This window comes from Fukomys damarensis, unplaced genomic scaffold (assembly GCF_012274545.1).
Source record: "Fukomys damarensis isolate Sample0158 unplaced genomic scaffold, DMR_v1.0_HiC HiC_scaffold_39, whole genome shotgun sequence".
NCBI lineage: Eukaryota > Metazoa > Chordata > Mammalia > Rodentia > Bathyergidae > Fukomys > Fukomys damarensis.
In genome coordinates, this window is record NW_022900951.1 from 58,293,356 (window position 1) to 58,310,603 (window position 17,248).

Consider the following 17,248-nt stretch of genomic DNA (forward strand, 5'->3'; position numbering starts at 1 on the left):
AGCCTGACTATCTGCATCCTCCCAGAAATTTATATCTTAAATTGTTTACCCCTTTATTCTGGGTTTTAATGGAGGACAGTTGAGAAGCCAACATAGAGGACAATCAAGATACATTTGGCCTGGGGATTTAGTTCCATACTTCTACCACCAGCCTCTGCAAGCTCAAGGTCCTTAGTTCAATCCCAATACCCCCCCCCCAAAAAAAAAAAAAAAAAAAAAGACATTCACTGAAGGGCAGTATTGTAAAAGAGGAGGAAACTACCACACCCATGTTCTTCCCCTAAGGATAAATAGCAGTGATTGATATTCTAAATAGGTATCAATCACCTGGGTGAGGACCAAGATCTTTCCAGAAAGATCCTTTACCCACACCTTACCACCAAAAATCCTTGCTCATTCCTTGTATGCTTGCTATGTGACATTTCCCAATTGGATTCCCATTTAATAATGTTACCTAAGCAACTATACATGTCATAATCTAACTGGTTGTTCATAGTTTTGTTCACCTTGTGATTTCTCATTGGATCAATATTACCTAAGTAACTGTACTTGTAGTCTTACTAATTGACTATACTTTTGTCCCACCTGGAACCCACCTCACCTTTATCCCATAAAAGACCTTTGAGAAGTTGAGTGATTGGGTAAATCATTTTTTCAGTCCCCCTTCTGTCTCTCTTAGACAGAAGCTATCTTCCTCTCAATAAATTTTTTCTACTCTTAACCTCCATTGTTCCTAGAATTCTTTCTTCAGTTTTAGAGAATGCAAACTTGCTCTTCAGGTATTTAGCGGGTTTGGGAGTTGCATCTATTCCCCCTATATCACTAGCTCTTAGTCAGTTTTAAAATGATCCTGTTCCATGTTGTAAGGCATTTCCTACTGTACTAAAATTTAGACATAGCTGGTCAGACATTTACATATCTTTTTGTTTGTTTGTTTGTTTGTTTTGTTTTTTTGAGACAGGGTCTCACTATGTAGTTGAGACTGACCTGAAACTCACTGTGTAGTCCAGGCTGGTCTCAAACTCATAGCGATCCTCCTGCCTCAGCCTCCCGAGTGCTGGGATTACAGGCGTGCCCCACCATGCCCGGCTTACATATCTTATTCTATCTCTATGGGTCAAGTCCTCCTGTGTACAAAAAGAAAGCAGTTTAAGAGCAATTCTTCCCACTGAGAAGAACACAAATGCAAGCCATTTCACCATTTTTCTAGTTGAGGAATTAGAGGTGGTAGAAGAAGGAAATAACAGTGGATTTCCAGCAATAGAAAAATTTAAAAAATATTTTTAAATACAACCAGTTTAGAATCAATTAAGGACAGTTGGCTAAAATGAGGGGAAGTTTAAACCCCACTAAGAAACTCACCCACATTACACAAGTAACTGCATGATCAATGGGCTCTTGCTTATACTTGTCACTATTCCAGAAAAGGTGAAAGAAGGCAGATATAGATATTACTATGGCCAAACGTACTTTAGAAAATCTTAAAGACAGTTACATAAAATCAGAGTGCATGTTCAGTTATACAGACCATGTTAAAATAACATCAAAATAGTAAAATAAAATAAAAACAATAAAATCACCTTTTTCTATAGCACTCTCCAAACATACCCTAGTGTCTCTAGTCTCTTTAAAGTTTCTGAATCAAATTTTCTTGTAAGACAAACAGTTCAAGAGTCTTGAAGTTTAGACTGGTTCACAAAGAAGCCTCAGAATGGCTTAAAGCCCCAAATGGCTCACCTATAGCCCCAAATAGAATGAAAGAAAAGATGATTCCCAAGTGCACTTATAAGATGAATTTAAACCACCAATTTAATATGGCCTTATGGGATATTGACCTGCACCAAAATGGCCAAACTGATGCTCTATGTTGGTCTTAAAAAGTGGATCTTTGGCCCTTACATTTCTGTGGTATGGCGCAGCAACAGAGGCCCCTTTCTTCATAGCTTGTGAGATGCAAAGTGGCTAGGTAGTGTGCAGTTTCTAGACAGTACTAAAACCCCACTGCCCATCCTAAAATAAAGGTGGTCAGGAGAAGAGAAATATAAAAGAAACCAAAGCATACCAAGCCAAATGACTACTCAAAATGATCGTGAACAACATGAAATGCCTGTAAAATATGCAACCTCTCATCTCTCCTCACACTAGTCAGTGGTACAAAATGTAGCTGGTCCAAATAGTATGGCGCTAACCTCATCTAAATGGCACTGAGAAGCAACCTGAAGAGAAGGTCAAAATGGTAGGGACGGTAGATCCCAGAATGCACTGTGGAAAAGCAGGCTGAGCACTTTAGCTCTGGAAATAAATACGAAGAGGAAATGAGGGAGAATTTCTACATGCAAATGTCCCTAGCAGCTCCTGGAATGTCCCTCAACTATTGATTATGGGTTCAGCTAACCAGGAACAATAGGTTACTTTTCCCAAGGGCCCACTGCCTTCCTAGTAGGAAATAGGAGACCCATTGATCTCAAAAGCCAGGGTTTAACTCCTGGCTACCAACACCAAAACTGTTAGTGGCAACATAGGTCTGTATGCTGAGGTTCTTTTGTTTACTTCTGGGCAAATCAAAGGAGACCCTTTATTTATTAAGTAAAAGGAAAAAGAATATATCCAAAGCTATCTTCAAGGGGATGAGGGGCCTTTTCACTCACATCACCATCTTACCTTGTACAGATGTGTTAGGGCCTTGTATTTAGCAAGAACTGTAAGGGGAGGAAATACAATGAGACAATAGATATGTCCAGAATTGTTTCACCCCCTTTTAAAACAGACCTCTCCCTTCCTTGCCTGTACAAATAATACTGGATTTTGATCTCCTGGTACCAGCACCTACATATTCTGTACATTCATCTCAACTAAAGAGAGATAGAGTGGCAGCTTGTGCCCCAAGTCTGAGGAATTTTAGAGAAGCCACTTGTCTGTAGAGAAAAAAAAATTAACATTTAAAATTCCGTATTTTGTGCTCACTTCGGCAGCACATATACTAAAATTCCGTATTTTTCCTGCCTATAACACAGGTAGCAAAGCTAATGTTGACATACATGTCAAGGCTTCAGTGGAACATTTAAAGCCACATCTAAAGGGAGCCGTATCTAAAAATTTGAAATACTTCATGATTTTTCCCACTAGTGAAGAAAGTAGTTTGATTAGAAACAGCTTTTTTTTTTTTTTTTTTTTTTTTTTTTTTTTTGGGTTTAATTTTTTTTTTTTTTTTTGTACTGGGGATCAAACTTGGGACCTTGGGCTTGTGTGGTAAGTGGCAGAACCATTGAGCTAAATCCGTGGCCCTGTAAACAGCTTTTATGCTATATGTCCTGATTTGAAAGTATATTATTAGTCGGTTGTCAGGTTATTTCACAATTGTAACTGTTAGATAAAAAGAGCCAAAAACTAGGACCAAACTGGAACCATAAGAAGCCTTTATCTGCCAGGCTATCCCTGAACAAAGGAGGAAAAAAGCAATATGGCAGAACAGGTGCTTCTTTTATAGGAGGGGAGTGGGGTAAGCCTGAGCTGTAACCACATAATTCTGTAATCTTTAAATTTCTGACTGTGATTAATGTGTATAGTTCTGGGTAACTAGATAAGGTCTGTACCAAACATAGAGACCCAGAATTAATTTCTTCACTCCTTGTTTGCCCGAAAAGCTTTTAAGATCTTAGACCATCTTGTTGGCATCTGTTAACCATCAACGTGTGGCTGCTGAATACGTGACAGCTGGCCACCAGTGCTAATCAGCAGACCATTAACTTTTGCCACCTGACTGCAAGCTTTGACTGTTAACTCCCCCTGTATCACCTTATAAGAAGACCTCAGCCCCTGAGCTGGTGCCTCTCTGAGCTACTTGGCTCTGGGAGTGCCGTCTGTCTAGGCTAATAAAAGTCTGTTTCACTTTCCAGCTTGTCTGGTGTGCTCCTTCCCGGCTGTTTCTCATGGCTGTTGAGCTCCTCGGAGCAGTTGGTAAGGCTCTTGGTCTTATATTTAGAAGCCTCGTAGAGGTTTTTCGGCAAGTAGACTGAAATTGGCTATCCATAGATGAAGAAAGCCCACAAGCCCTAGGAAGGACAGGATTTCAGCTTTGGAGAGGGGACTGGGAGATCCCAAATGAGTGGTTTATGGACTAAGGTGATTTCCCATTGTTCATATGAAATATTTACCCCCAGGTATTTCACTGTGAGCTGGGAGAGTTGGGCTTTATCTTTTGAGACTTGGCATCCTCTTTTGCACAGAAAATTGAGTAGTAAGGCTGTATATTGTTGGGAGCTTTTAAAAGTGGGGCTGCACAAGAGCAAGTCATCTCATATTGAAGTAGCTTAGAGGGAGAGAGATCTAATTTTGAGAAGTCAGGAGCTAAGGCCTGTCCAAAGAGGTGTGGGCTATCCTGAAACCCTGTGGGAGGACTGTCCAAGTAAGTTGTTGAGAGTGTACCATGTCAGATTGGTCCATGTGAATGCAAAAAGGTCTCATGAGTTGTGGTATAAAGGGATAATGAAGAAAGCATCTTTGAGGTCTAGAATAGTAAAATAGCATGAGGAAGACAGAATATGAGACAATAGTGTAGGGATTGGGAACCACTGGGTGTATAAGAAGTACAGCAGAATTAATGGCCCTTAGGTTCTGTACCAAAGGGTAGGAACCCTTTGGTTTTAGGACTGGGAGGATGGGCATGTTGTAGGGGCAATGAGTTGGTCTGAGAAGTCCCTCATCAGTTAGGTCATTGATTATAGATTTTAGCCCTTTTAGGTGTCTCAAGGCTAAGGGGTATTGTGGGACATTTGGGAATTGGGTGGTATACTTGAGGGAGATCTGAATGGGAGCATGACGTCTAGCAACAGAAGGGGTGGAAGTGTCCCAGGCTGAGGGATCGACATAATGGATTATGGAAGGAAATGAGGTTGGGATGGGGATTGAGACAGTCACAGGAGCAGCAAGATGCCTGTAGGGTCTGGATGACTGGGTGTAGAATGAGTAAGTCCTTGAATTTGGTTAGGATATCTCTTCCTAAGATTGGGGTAGGACAGCTAGTAATAACTAAGAAGCTGTGTGAAAATGTGCTGCCTTACAGAGAACACACTAGAGGAGGGGTAGTCAGTGGTTTTGAAGGAATCCCTCGAACCCCCATGATAGTTATGGTGGAGGGACGAGTGGAGTCTGAATATTTTGGTTAAGGCCAGATATATAGGCCCCGTGTTGAGCAAGATTGAGATAGTCCTACCTGAGATGCTGACAATCACCTTGGGCTCATTGGAAGTGATGACCCTGGGGGCTATAGACAACCCTGGGCACCATCAATCCTCTGTCACCAGGCCAAAGAGCTCTGGTAGAGACGTCTCTGTACCTGCTGTTTGGTCTTGAGAAGGGGATGGCCTCTTACCATTTTCGCGAAGGGGACAGTCAACCCTCCAGTGACCCGTTTGTTTGCAGGCAGGAGAAGGGCCATGTGATGGTCTAGTATTGGGGCATTCTCTAGCCCAGTACCCAGTGTGTCCACATGTAAAACAGGCCTCAGGTGGAGAGCCATCATGAGGGAACATCTTCTTTTAGGACAGTGGTTTATGCTGTAGGGCTGCTGCCAGAATCTGGTAATTAGCCATCTCTTGTTGTTTTGCCTGTTCCTCATGATTATTGAACACCTTAAAGGTAATGTTGAGGAGTTCAGTTTGCATAGCCTCTGGACCTTCTTCTACCTTTTTAATTTTTTTTTTCTGATATCAGGCAGACTGTGCAATAAAATGAGTATTAATAAAAATTGTGCCTGCCTGGGATGTAGGATCGATTTTAGTATTTTTTGGAAGGCATCAACTAAATGGGAAAGAAACTGAGATGGATTTTCCTGAGGTCCCTGGGTTATTTCGCTGATCTTATCAAAATTAACTGTCTTTTGAGAGATCCTCTTTAGGCCTTTGATGACACAACAATCATATGATCTTGAAGGTCTCTGCCTGTGTCATTATCCTAATAAATCCAGTCAGGTTGGGCACCTGGAACTGCCTGTGTGCCCACTAATTTGGTCAGGTCTGTGGCATGGAAGTCATCTGTTGCTGCTTGAGATAACCTCTAGACTATCTGGTGCTACTCTGGGGAAAGAGCAGTTGAGAGAATTGTGTAGCTGTCCCACCAAGTCATATCATAGGACTGAGTAAAGTAGCAAAACTCCTTAATATAGATATGAGGATCAGAGAAAAAGGAGCCTAAATGTTGTTGTTTTTTGTTTTGTTTTGTTTTGTTTTTTTAATTTGAGAAAGGTCAGAGAAAGAGAAAGAAACATGTACTCTAACAATGCCCTTGGTGCCAGTGACCTCTTGGAGAGGCATCTGTGTGGCTGGGGCCAAAGCTGGAAGGGTGGGATATTGAGAATGAATGTGAGGTTTGGAGATATAAGATGGCACATGTGAAGGAGCATCACAAGATGGTGGAGCTGGAGAACGGGCACAAAATGGCAGAGGAAAAGAAGGGTTGCAAGGTAGTGGAAGTGAGGAAGGGTCACAAGATGGCAGGGGTGAAGAAGGGGCACCCAAGGAGGCAGAAGAAGTACTGACAGGGTTGTAATGAGGAGGAGGTGTGAGTGGAGAGGGATCAGCTGGATCAAATACATCAGAATCAGGAAGGGTAGGGTCAGGAGGGGGGATGATGGATCCTGGGCTGTAAGTACCTGAGAAGATGAACAGTTTTGACAGAGAGAGGGGTGAGAGCAGAGGAAGAAGAAGGCTTGTATATAGGGGATTTCTGACCATTTGCCATTGCGTTGACAAAAGTTGCGTAAATCATGCAATGTGTTAAAATCAAGAGTGCCATTTTCCAGCCATTGAGAGTCATTTGTACTGAGGCCAAACTTAGTTGTAATAAAAAATGAGCCATTTTCGCTTAAAGTCAGGACCCAACAGTCCAAGGGGATGAAGTTGTGCCAGGAGGCAGTCAAGAGGCACTGAGGGAGGGGTTTTAGATTATTGGGTGCCCATGTTAGGGTGGGTGATGAAGAATTAGCTCCCTAGGAGGAGGGCAAATGAGAGGAATGTCTTTGTCGCTTTTTTATACTCCTCAAGCCAGTCCCCAGAAGGGGAGAATGAGAGGAGTCAGGCTGATAGAGCATCCCCCAGAGACATGGTCCTGGGCCCAGTGGCTCGAGAGGGTCTCTCTGACCAAGAACTTGGATTTCTAAGTAGTCCCCAGAGAGAGAAAACAAGAATGACATAGAGGTCCTGAGTAGAGGGAAGCTAACTCCCTGTTCACCCTGAAATCAGTGACCGGTGTAGATGTGTATCGTCAGCAATGGCAAAGGTAGAGAGCCCCGCGGAGGTCCTGGCTCGGCAGATGTGGTCCGGAGGAGACCACTGAAAGGCCAATGGACCCCGGCCCGTGGGGGATTGTCAATTAATCAACTGCCTTCCTCTCGGGGTTTCGGCACCAGATATGTTAGGTAAAAAGAGCCAAAAACCAGGACCAGACCAGGACCATAACAAGCCTTTATTATGGAGAGGACCTGCCCGGCTATCTCTGAACAAAAGAGGAAAAAGCAACACGGCAGAACAGGGGCTTCTTTTATAGGCGGGGGTGGGTTTAGCCTAAACTGGGGTGGAGTGGGGTGAGGTAATATTAAGAGATTGGAGGAGACTGAGACATCACTAGGAGGGGCTTTGCAACATCACAGCTGCTAGGAGGCAGCAAGTATCAGGTTACTCTTTTGGCGGGAGAAGAGGCATGATGGGAAGAAGAAGCCTGTCCTTTGTTGGGAGAAGTCATATTTTTGTTTGTTTTTTGGGTACTGGAGATCAATCTCAGGTCCTTGCACTTGCGAGGCAGGTGGTGAAACCACTGAGCTAAATCCCCAGCCCTGGGAAAAGTCATTTTTTAACACGGAGGCTGCTATTCCATGTAGCAGCCATCTTAAGGCAAGGTAAATCTAACAGTAACATCAAGCCTGAGTTCATAAAATTTACATTAACCTGTAGGCAACCCTTGGATTTGGCAAACTGTTAAACGTTAATTCCCTGTTTGGTGATAATATAGGGATGATATAAGGATCTCCAAATGATATAGGGAAAATATTGTAACTCCCAATCTGCTAGATGTCTGATTCATCAAGTTTGTGTTCTCTAAAATCAAAGAATGAATTCTATGAACAACAGAGGTTAAGAGTAGGAAATACTGCGTCAGCATTTAGCTCAGTGGTGCCACCACCTGCCTCACAAGCACAAGGTCCTGAGTTTGAACCCTGGTACAGGAAAAAAAAAAGAATAGGAAATATTTATTGAGGGATAGACATCTCCTGTCTGAGAGGGAAAAGAGGGGACTTGGAAAGTGGGTTGCCCATGAGCCCACTTCTCAAACAAGTTTTATAGAGCAAAATCACGAGGTGGGCATAAGGTAGGACAAAAACCATAGTCAACCAATAAGATTACAAGTATACTCAAGTATACTCACTCAGATAATATGGACCCAATGGGGAAGTAAGTCAAGTAGCAAGTGTACATGGAAAGAACAAAGGCCTTTCCTGGAAGAGAAGAGTCAGGAGGTCTTGGTCCTCTACCTTAGGTGACTGATGCCTATTTAGAATATCAATCATTATCATTCCTTCCTTGGGGAAGTATATAAGTAAAATCATTTTTATCTTTATCTTTTTTTGTTTGGTTGGTTTTGGTTTTGGTATGGGATCGAACTCAGGCCCTTGCCCTTGTGAGGCAGGCAGCGGAACCACTGAGCCAAATCCTCATACCCATTTTTATCTTTATTTTAAGGACTGGCCTTCAACAAATATACCTCCAACCACAGTTGTAATGTGTTCTCATCTTCTACACTGACTTGTTCCCGGGCCTAGCCCTCTCTGACTGCCTATAATATTTAGCTGTCCATAATAGTATTAGTCAAACAGTAAGGTACATGAGCCTCAGCATTTATTATATCTGACTAAGAAAAATGGATGACTTGGCAGATTTTGTCCTTCAAATTGAAACCATGTCAAACATCCAGAGCAAGCAATGGTAAACAGACCACCAGCTTACAGTCTGGTCTACAGTTGTACTTGGAAGACTTTTTGCTGGTGGGGTGGAAGTTGATGCTCAAATTGAAGGAATCCAGGGCTGGGGATTTGGCTCAGTGGTTCTGTTGCCTGCCTTGCAACTGCATGGGCCAGAGTTTGATCCTTGGTACCAAAAAAAAGAAAGAAAGAAAAAAAAGACATTGAAGGAATCCAACTGCTAAGATCCTGATCAGAGAACCTTCTAAACTATACCCTCCTAGCACAGTTGTCCCTGGGGATACATAATATTATCAGCCCTGATATAGATAGTAGCCACGTATCCCTGCCCTTTCCCAAGCCTCGAATTTGGGCAAATATTATCACTTATTCTGTCTCAAGCCTTGTTCTTAGCAGGTAGCCATAACCTCCTCCCCATGACCATATAAAAAACTCCAGGGGTAGGCAGCTTGGAGGCCCTTAGGGGTGAGGGTGGAGATGGGCTCTGTCAGCACCCTTCGGCCTGTGGCCTGGGCAGGTATAAAGGAACCTTGTAAGGTAAAAACTTCAGTGGAAGCCTTCCTCTAAAGCCTTTTGACGGAACAACTGTTTGACCATTCATTGCAAGGATGAAAGCTCTACACAGCAACATGCCATGAATGAAAGAGACCTGTCATTATGCAAATAGTACAGCACTCTGAACAGGCACCTAAAACAGATTTCTTCTCAAATACCCCAAAGCTTGTAACAGTGTAAGAAATTAGATGCTGCGGAGCAAAGTTTAATGAATGAAGCCTTCCAGCCAGCCTGTGATCTCTTTGGACCCATTACCTTACATTCTCAGTCAGATTGGTTCACCTCCCACCTTGAGGCTCCCCAGGACTTCAAGTTTTTCATCGATCCCTACCAAAAGACACCCTCTCCAGAGAAATGCAGTATTTATATACAGTCCATTGGAGCTCTAGGAAACACTAGAGTTATCAGTGAAGAATATATTAAATGAGCACTTGGGAGGCTGAGGCAGGAGGATCGCTGTGAGTTCAAGACCAGCCTGGGCTACATAGTGAGTTCCAGGTCAGTCTCAACAACAAAGTGAGACCCTGTCTCAAAAAAACAAACAAAAAACAAAACAAACAAACAAAGAATATATTAAATGAACCAAGGGCTACTGTGAAGCATTTTTCTATAGCCTGAGAGTAAAACTGCTAGGACCAGTTTCTGTTTCTGTAACCAGGTAGGTGTTCCTTTAGAGTCAAGGATAATACACAAAATCTACAAATTCATGCAGGGCATATCCTGAATTTCTTAAAAAAGAAACCTGAAGATGCCTTCTGTGTTGTGGGGATAACAGTGATTGATCTTTACCCAAGAGACTTGTGGAATGTTGTCTTTGGACAGGCCTCCCTGACAGATGGTGTGGGGATATTCAGCTTTGCCAGGTATGGCAGGGACTTGTATACCTCACGCTATGAAGGCAAAATGAAGAAGCTCCACAAAAAAATCTTCCAGTGACTATTCCATTTTTGTAACTATTATATTTCTGAAATCACTAGTGTTTTACTGCTGCAATCCTATAAAACTTTAACCCATGAGATTGGACATATATTTGAACTATGACAATGCCAATGGCTTGTATGCATAATGCAAGGCTCCAATCACTTAAAAGAATCTGGCAGGTGCCCTGTAAACCTTTGTCCTATGGAACCACTGAGGTAAATCCACAGCCCTTGACTTTGCTTTATCTTTTAGGTATCTGCGAGGCAGTTTTCTTTTGTTGTTTTCTTGTTTTTTTAATTTAAAGGAGGCAGTGTTCAAGTACTGCTGATGATACCTCCATACATGAGAATATTTGTTGCTTAGAACATCTAGTGTGTAACAACTGTGTGATGTTTGGCAAGGCCTTTTATTTCTTGCATCTCCTTCTTTATTGGGGACATATTTAGTAACTCGGACATGGAAAACACCAACATCCCACAAGCTCTATGTGATGGTTGGCTGTCACTTTGGCATACTCTTATGAATTCTTAGTACCTCTTACTCCATTAATCCCAGGAAGTTTACTTGAAAGATCACTGATCTGATTAGGTATGACTTTCAGCATCACAGCATCTGGTATGTGACCGAGAAAAAGGATAGCTACCCTTTCCTGCAGAAGGAATATATCAAATGGTAGAGATATTGGCCTTAAGGAGTCCTCAGGCAAGCCTTTGGGATGATGTAAGGAGGGTGTCTTGTTCAGAGTTTGGGAGAGGCTTCCTCAAGAGAACCAGCAGGGCATGGAGGGGTTGAAAGGAGAGCAGGGGTATGGGGGAAAAATGAGAACTAAAATCTGTCATGTAAGGGTACAAGATTCCAATGATGAATGTAACTGTACTGTATACTTAAAAAGTAGTCCTCAGGCAAGCCTTTGGGATGATGTAAGGAGGGTGTCTTGTTCAGAGTTTGGGAGAGGCTTCCTCAAGAGAACCAGCAGGGCATGGAGGGGTTGAAAGGAGAGCAGGGGTATGGGGGAAAAATGAGAACTAAAATCTGTCATGTAAGGGTACAAGATTCCAATGATGAATGTAACTGTACTGTATACTTAAAAAGTACCAATAAACATGACTGCTTATACAAGTTGCAGTGTGCTATTGGCTTCAGTGTTGTAGAAAGATGCACGACACCGGTGAGCTGGATTGACAAGGAATCCCCTGACACACCAAGGGCGGCTCCAAAGCATAGTCGCGAGAGCAATGTGAATTTGCCAAAACCTGTGGAAGCCTTAAAGAAATGGAAAGAGTGGATAATGAAATACCTTGCTGTTCTCCAAAAATTCAGTCTTCAGAGAGGAGTAATAAAATAAATACTTGCATGTCAAGAAAAAAAAACCTCCATAGCCTTATGAGAGTTGCTGCTCTGGTCTCTAGTGCAAGGACATTCCCTCTCAGGTTTCTCCTGAAATAAAGCTGTTCTGTTGAGTTTGTGCTTCTGTTTCTTTTCCTTTTTCTTCACAAAAATGGGTCTGTTGTGAGTTTTGGTTTTTTGATACAGATTCTTACTCTGTAATTCAGACCGGCTTTGAACTCACTATGTGGCTCAGGCTCAGGCTGGCCTCACATTCACAGAGATCTTTCTGCCTCAGTCTCCTGAGTGCCAGGATTATAGGTATGTGCCACCCTGCCCAGCTCAGATAAGTCTTCTTTCAGATGACCAGCTGCCTGGCCCAAGAGAAAACCCATGGTCAATCGGCCCTAGGAGCTGAGATGGTTCCAGCCCTCATGGGATGGGGTAAGATAAGGTTTGTAAATACAGGGTGAAAATTTAATAAAATGTCATAATGTGATGTTATATACATGGGTCCAGACATACTCCCTTTAGAATGAGGCAAGGTGGCACATTCTATAATCACAGCCCTTGGCAGGCTGAGGCAGGAGGAGTATCAGGACATTGAGGCCAGAAGGGTGAAATAGTGAGTTCGAGCCCAGGCTAAATTACACAGCGAGACCCTGTCTCAAAGAATGATAATTTTAAAAAGACATTCTTGGGCCAGGATTTTAGCTCAGTGGTTCTGCTGCCTGCCTAGCAAGCACAAGGTCCCGAGTTCAATCCCTAGTACCAAGAAAAAAAAAAAAAAAAGAAAGACATATTCTTAATGCTGGTGTGAGGGATGATTCAGCCAAAAGATTTTGAACAGAGGCTAAGCCCTGGGGCTAAGTGGAAAGCCATTGAAGGAGCCATTTGCCTGGCATGCATTTGAAAGGAAGTACTTTGAGAAGCCACTTAAGTCCCTCATTTCAAGGAGCTCTCTGGTACTTGTGAGGAGAGTGGAAGCTCCACTGAATGCCTTCTCAAGAGTCCCACCTTGTGTACTCTGAGAGGTAAAGGATGTGACTGGGTTACTAACAGTAATCTTGTAGCTCCAGAGAAGATAAGGAGTGCTCTGGTGAGGCCTGCTATCTAGGCCTCAGAATATGTGGATGCTTCTGTGACTTCGCTTTATCTTATAGGTATCTGTGAGGCACTCTTGATGGTGTTTTTTGGTTTTCTTGTTTTTTTTAATTTAAAGATGACAGTGTTTAAGTACTGTTGATATATCTGCATACATGAGAATATTTGTTGCCTAGTGCATCTAGTGCTGAAACAACTGTGTGATGTTTGGCAAGACATTTTGTTTCTTGCATCCCCTCCTTTATTAGGGAAATACTAATTTGGGATAGAAAGCACCAACATTCCAACAAACTCCAGCACATATGATGGTTGGCTATCACCTTGGCATACTCTTAAGAACTCCCAATGAGACATCATTTTAAGTGCAAGGCTAAAACTGACTGGAAAAAGGGGCATGAAAAGTCCTGGAATATCATTGGCAGGGCAGTTCCTAAAGCCAGGCATGTGGACTTCTTAAGAAAACTTGAGCAGGCTTTTGATCTGATGGCCTAGACCTGACATTAGTCTGAGGAGTAGGTGACACAAAAAGGACAATTGACCCTGAGTTGTCAGCACAATGTTCTCACTCACATGATTGGCCCACCCTCAAGCTGTAGGGTGTATTTCTGTTCCTACTCTTACTTGGCCTAAACTCACTCTACAGAGCCATTTCTTTTCCTGCCTTTAATCCATTTTTGCTTGTCTTGACCAATTTTTTGCTCAGGACAGAAGGAAACCACCTCCAGAGTAAGACTACAGCATCCCAAACCAGGTAGCACTGCCAGTATAAATCAAGCTAAAAGTTTTAAAAAGCAGGCCGGGCGTGGTGGCGCTCACCTGTAATCCCAGCACTCGGGAGGCTGAGGCAGGAGGATCGCTATGAGTTCGAGACCAGCCTGGGCTACATAGTGAGTTCCAGGTCAGTCTCACCTATATAGTGAGACCCTGTCTCAAACCGCCCTGCCAAAAAAAAAGTTTTAAAAAGCATACTCCCAATAACAAAAGTAATAACCAAAAGATAACACGACAAAAGCAAATTTACTTGATGAGATTAAAAAGCAAAAACCAGCAGGTATTCATCCCTTACTCCCTTGATAGTGTATAATTTTGGACCAAGAGGGGCAACTTCTTGCATAGGAATCCTTGAAGCAACTGCTAGACATCATGAATGATCCAGAAACTCTTAGAGGCATGAAAATGGCTACCAAAGCCTTTTACCACGAAGAATTTTTTAAAAGCAGTAACTGCAATGCCTATAAATTTTAATTTATAATTTACTTTTAAAATAAGAAATATTTTGCCACCAGAACTCAAAAAGTACTAAAAGTATTTGACCACATATGTATTCAGTCAACATATTGGATGAAAGTCTTTGGAAGATGATTCATTTAATATAACATATGTGTTCCTGGAGAAAAGTAGATATCATCAAGATCTTATCTGCTAGAATTGTGTGTGATGACAAAGCTGCTGACTGACTACCCTCATGAGTTTCTGAGAAAGGATATCTTGTCTCTTTAGACCTGGATGCAATTGTAGGTGAAAGACTCTTAAAGCAGGCATTTGAACACAGTGTAGTGAAATACATAAAAGCAAATGTCTGATGGTTGTCCATTGAACAGCATGAGTAATTTTAATCATGTTGGATATTGGGTAAGTGTGCTAGAGATGAAGAGAGGAGAGAGACCACCTAGGCAGTCTTTGTGTGTACAATGAGGTTTTTTTCTCTCAGAAATGAGCAAGCTGAGTGCAAAAGGGTAGTCAGCAGCCCTTGAGGAGAAAATGAAGGGTTTAAAGGGGAGGGGAGGTGTTGCTACCTTTAGCAATTTGGAAGCAGAGAGAATGAGGTCATGCTTCTCAGAATTGGTGGTTAGATGTTATCTAGCTCCCTGGACCTGAGCAGTTGTGACATGGTATCTTTGTTCTTCTTTGAGGTTTCCTGCACATCTAACATGGAGATTCAATGGCTCCCAACCACTCTGGGCACTGCACTCCCACCCATGCTCAGTGCTATGCTCCAGCTCTTGCAGCTGCCATGGAGATGGACCTTCCCCACTGGTCATGACAGTAAGGAGGCATTCATGGATAAGAGCACAGCTTTAACACTGTAGTAAACCATCATGAAGTGCTTGTTATTTAATCTACCTATTTATTTCCAATTGAATAACTAACAGCATAATTCTGTTAAATGGAGTAGCAGAACAAAGAGAAACAAATCTGGAGCCAAGTGGGGCTCTTCATTCTGATGGGAGAAAAAGACAACCAGGTAACTGCAGTGAATTTATTTATAGTGGTAGAGATAAGGGAACTGCAGGGGGAGGTAAAAGGGGCTGGTCTGTAGCCAGAGTCAGGACAGTAACTAAGGTCTGCATAACATCATGCTTTGATGTTTTGTTGTTGTCATTGTTCCAGGGTTTGAACTCAGGACCTTGCACTTGTGAGGCAGGTGCTGGCACCACTGAGCTAAATCCCTGGCCATATACTTATATGTTTTTATGGGGAATGGATCGTGAGGAAGACATCTTTTGTTTCTCTTTTCTTTGTTTTTTCTTAATCCCCCACAACCATGATTCTCACTCATGGATCCTTCAGCCACGCTGGCCATGGCAATTGGTGCCTGAAACAGACAGTATGAGAATAAGAGAGGAAAACAGTCCAGAGTAAAAGAGAAGTTCAAAATACAGGTAAGGGGATGCTTCAAGTTAGGGACTAAGTTAGGGACAAGGTGGATTAGAAATCCACCAGGTATAAAACATGGGATAATCAGGATCCCGCAAGCAACATTTGTATATAGCAATGCTCAAAGCACTTTTAAAGGCTAGAGGGTCAGATATTAAGATATCCTGATTAGAAAAGTCTTTTAATTTGTTTCAACAAACATATGCTTGGGGCCAGGGATGTAGCTCAGTGACACCTTGCCTGCCTGCCTTTTAAACACAGAATCCTGAGCTTAATCCCCTGATTGTCTGCTTTTGTTACCTCACACCACCCGCAGGAGTGGGACTTGGAAAACAAAGGAATGCATAATTCTCCCCTGTCTCTGCCTATTTATATATCAACAGCTTGTGTTGTAGGCTAAACTAACAAGAATTTTCTACACAAATATTGGAAAACAAAATATAAGGGTTTAAAACAATTAAAACAAAATGTACTGGTGGAGATTTGAAGCTCAAAGACCAAATACTAAGCCACTGCCCAAGGCCTGCTACAGTCTTCTTGCTCTATGTTAAAATCAACCACAATGTTCTGCTGGGCAGGGGAAACTTAAAAACAAACAAACAATATCAAATTATAAATTCTGGCTAATTGACAAATGTACCTTGCATCTCCAACTTAAAGTAATGTTTAATTGGTGTTTAGTTTCCAGATGTTTAATTGGTGTATTTAAAGCATTTCTTCTACATTGCAAATTCTTGAATTGTACTTATAGGATTAACTTGCACTTTTTTCTACTTTCTATTTACAGACTTATGACAATAACTATAACACAAGATTATGCTACTTTCTATTAATAGCTTGTTATAAAAGATTGCACTTACAGGTATAAAGTACTTTTATTTCTTCTGATTCTAATTGCAAGAGATCTCTGCTACTTGACCTGCAAGTTTTGACTAGTCTTATTTACAAGGGATATTATAATTCAAATTGGCCAAATATATTTGAGTGCATTCCAGTTTCATAAATTGTCTATGTTTCTTTATTTGTCCAATTAAGCCCAACAACAATATTTTTTCCCTTTTTGCCCTTAAATTTTTTTTCTTAAAAGATATTTGCCTATAATTTAAATTGGCTTAAGGTAAACATTATTAAAGTTAAAGGCATGTCTTCCTTTTCCCCCACGTTGCTCGCTGATCAAAATGACATAAAAGATTAATTTTGATTGTAATGCATATTGCTGTGTACTTCAGTAAATCAAAAATTGTTTTTATTGGTTACAAATAATGTGTTAATTGTTACAGTATGGTTTTTTAAAGGTTACATACAAAAAATTGTCAAGGTAATTAAATGGAGACTTTTAGATTTAGGGAGATGGCTGGATGGGACTCACCTTGATGAATAAAGAACCAGCTGCCCAGAAAACAGTTATTGTGGTCTTTGTTCACTAATGGGAGCCCCAGTGTTTTATAGCCTTATGGGAAGACAACTTTCTGAAAATTGCTTAAATATATCACAGTAAATGTGTTGTTTACCGTCAAAGAGTTAAGTTCTAAACATGTTTTTGTGATATGTTTATATTGGCCATCTTCAAAAGATAAAATTTTCCATAGGAAGAACAAGCTGTTATTAAAAGGATGCTTATGGGCCAGGGATTTAGCTCAGTGGTTCTGCCGCCTGCCTTGCAAACACAAGGACCCGAGTTCAATCCCTGCTACCAAAAAAAAAAAAAAAAAA

General features: G+C 41.7%; 1 long non-coding RNA gene and 1 pseudogene across 1 annotated transcript in view; both read left to right on the forward strand.

Annotated features, from left to right (window-relative positions):
• The window catches only part of LOC104866928, a 111,140-nt gene that overhangs the window by 84,394 nt on the left and 9,498 nt on the right, over positions 1-17,248 (forward strand). The window contains exons 3-5 of the long non-coding RNA XR_781606.2: positions 3,897-3,957; positions 14,791-15,540; positions 16,323-16,397. This is a non-coding gene — a long non-coding RNA (uncharacterized LOC104866928). The remainder of the gene's footprint in view (positions 1-3,896; positions 3,958-14,790; positions 15,541-16,322; positions 16,398-17,248) is intronic.
• Positions 9,545-12,061, forward strand: LOC104867050 (annotated as a pseudogene).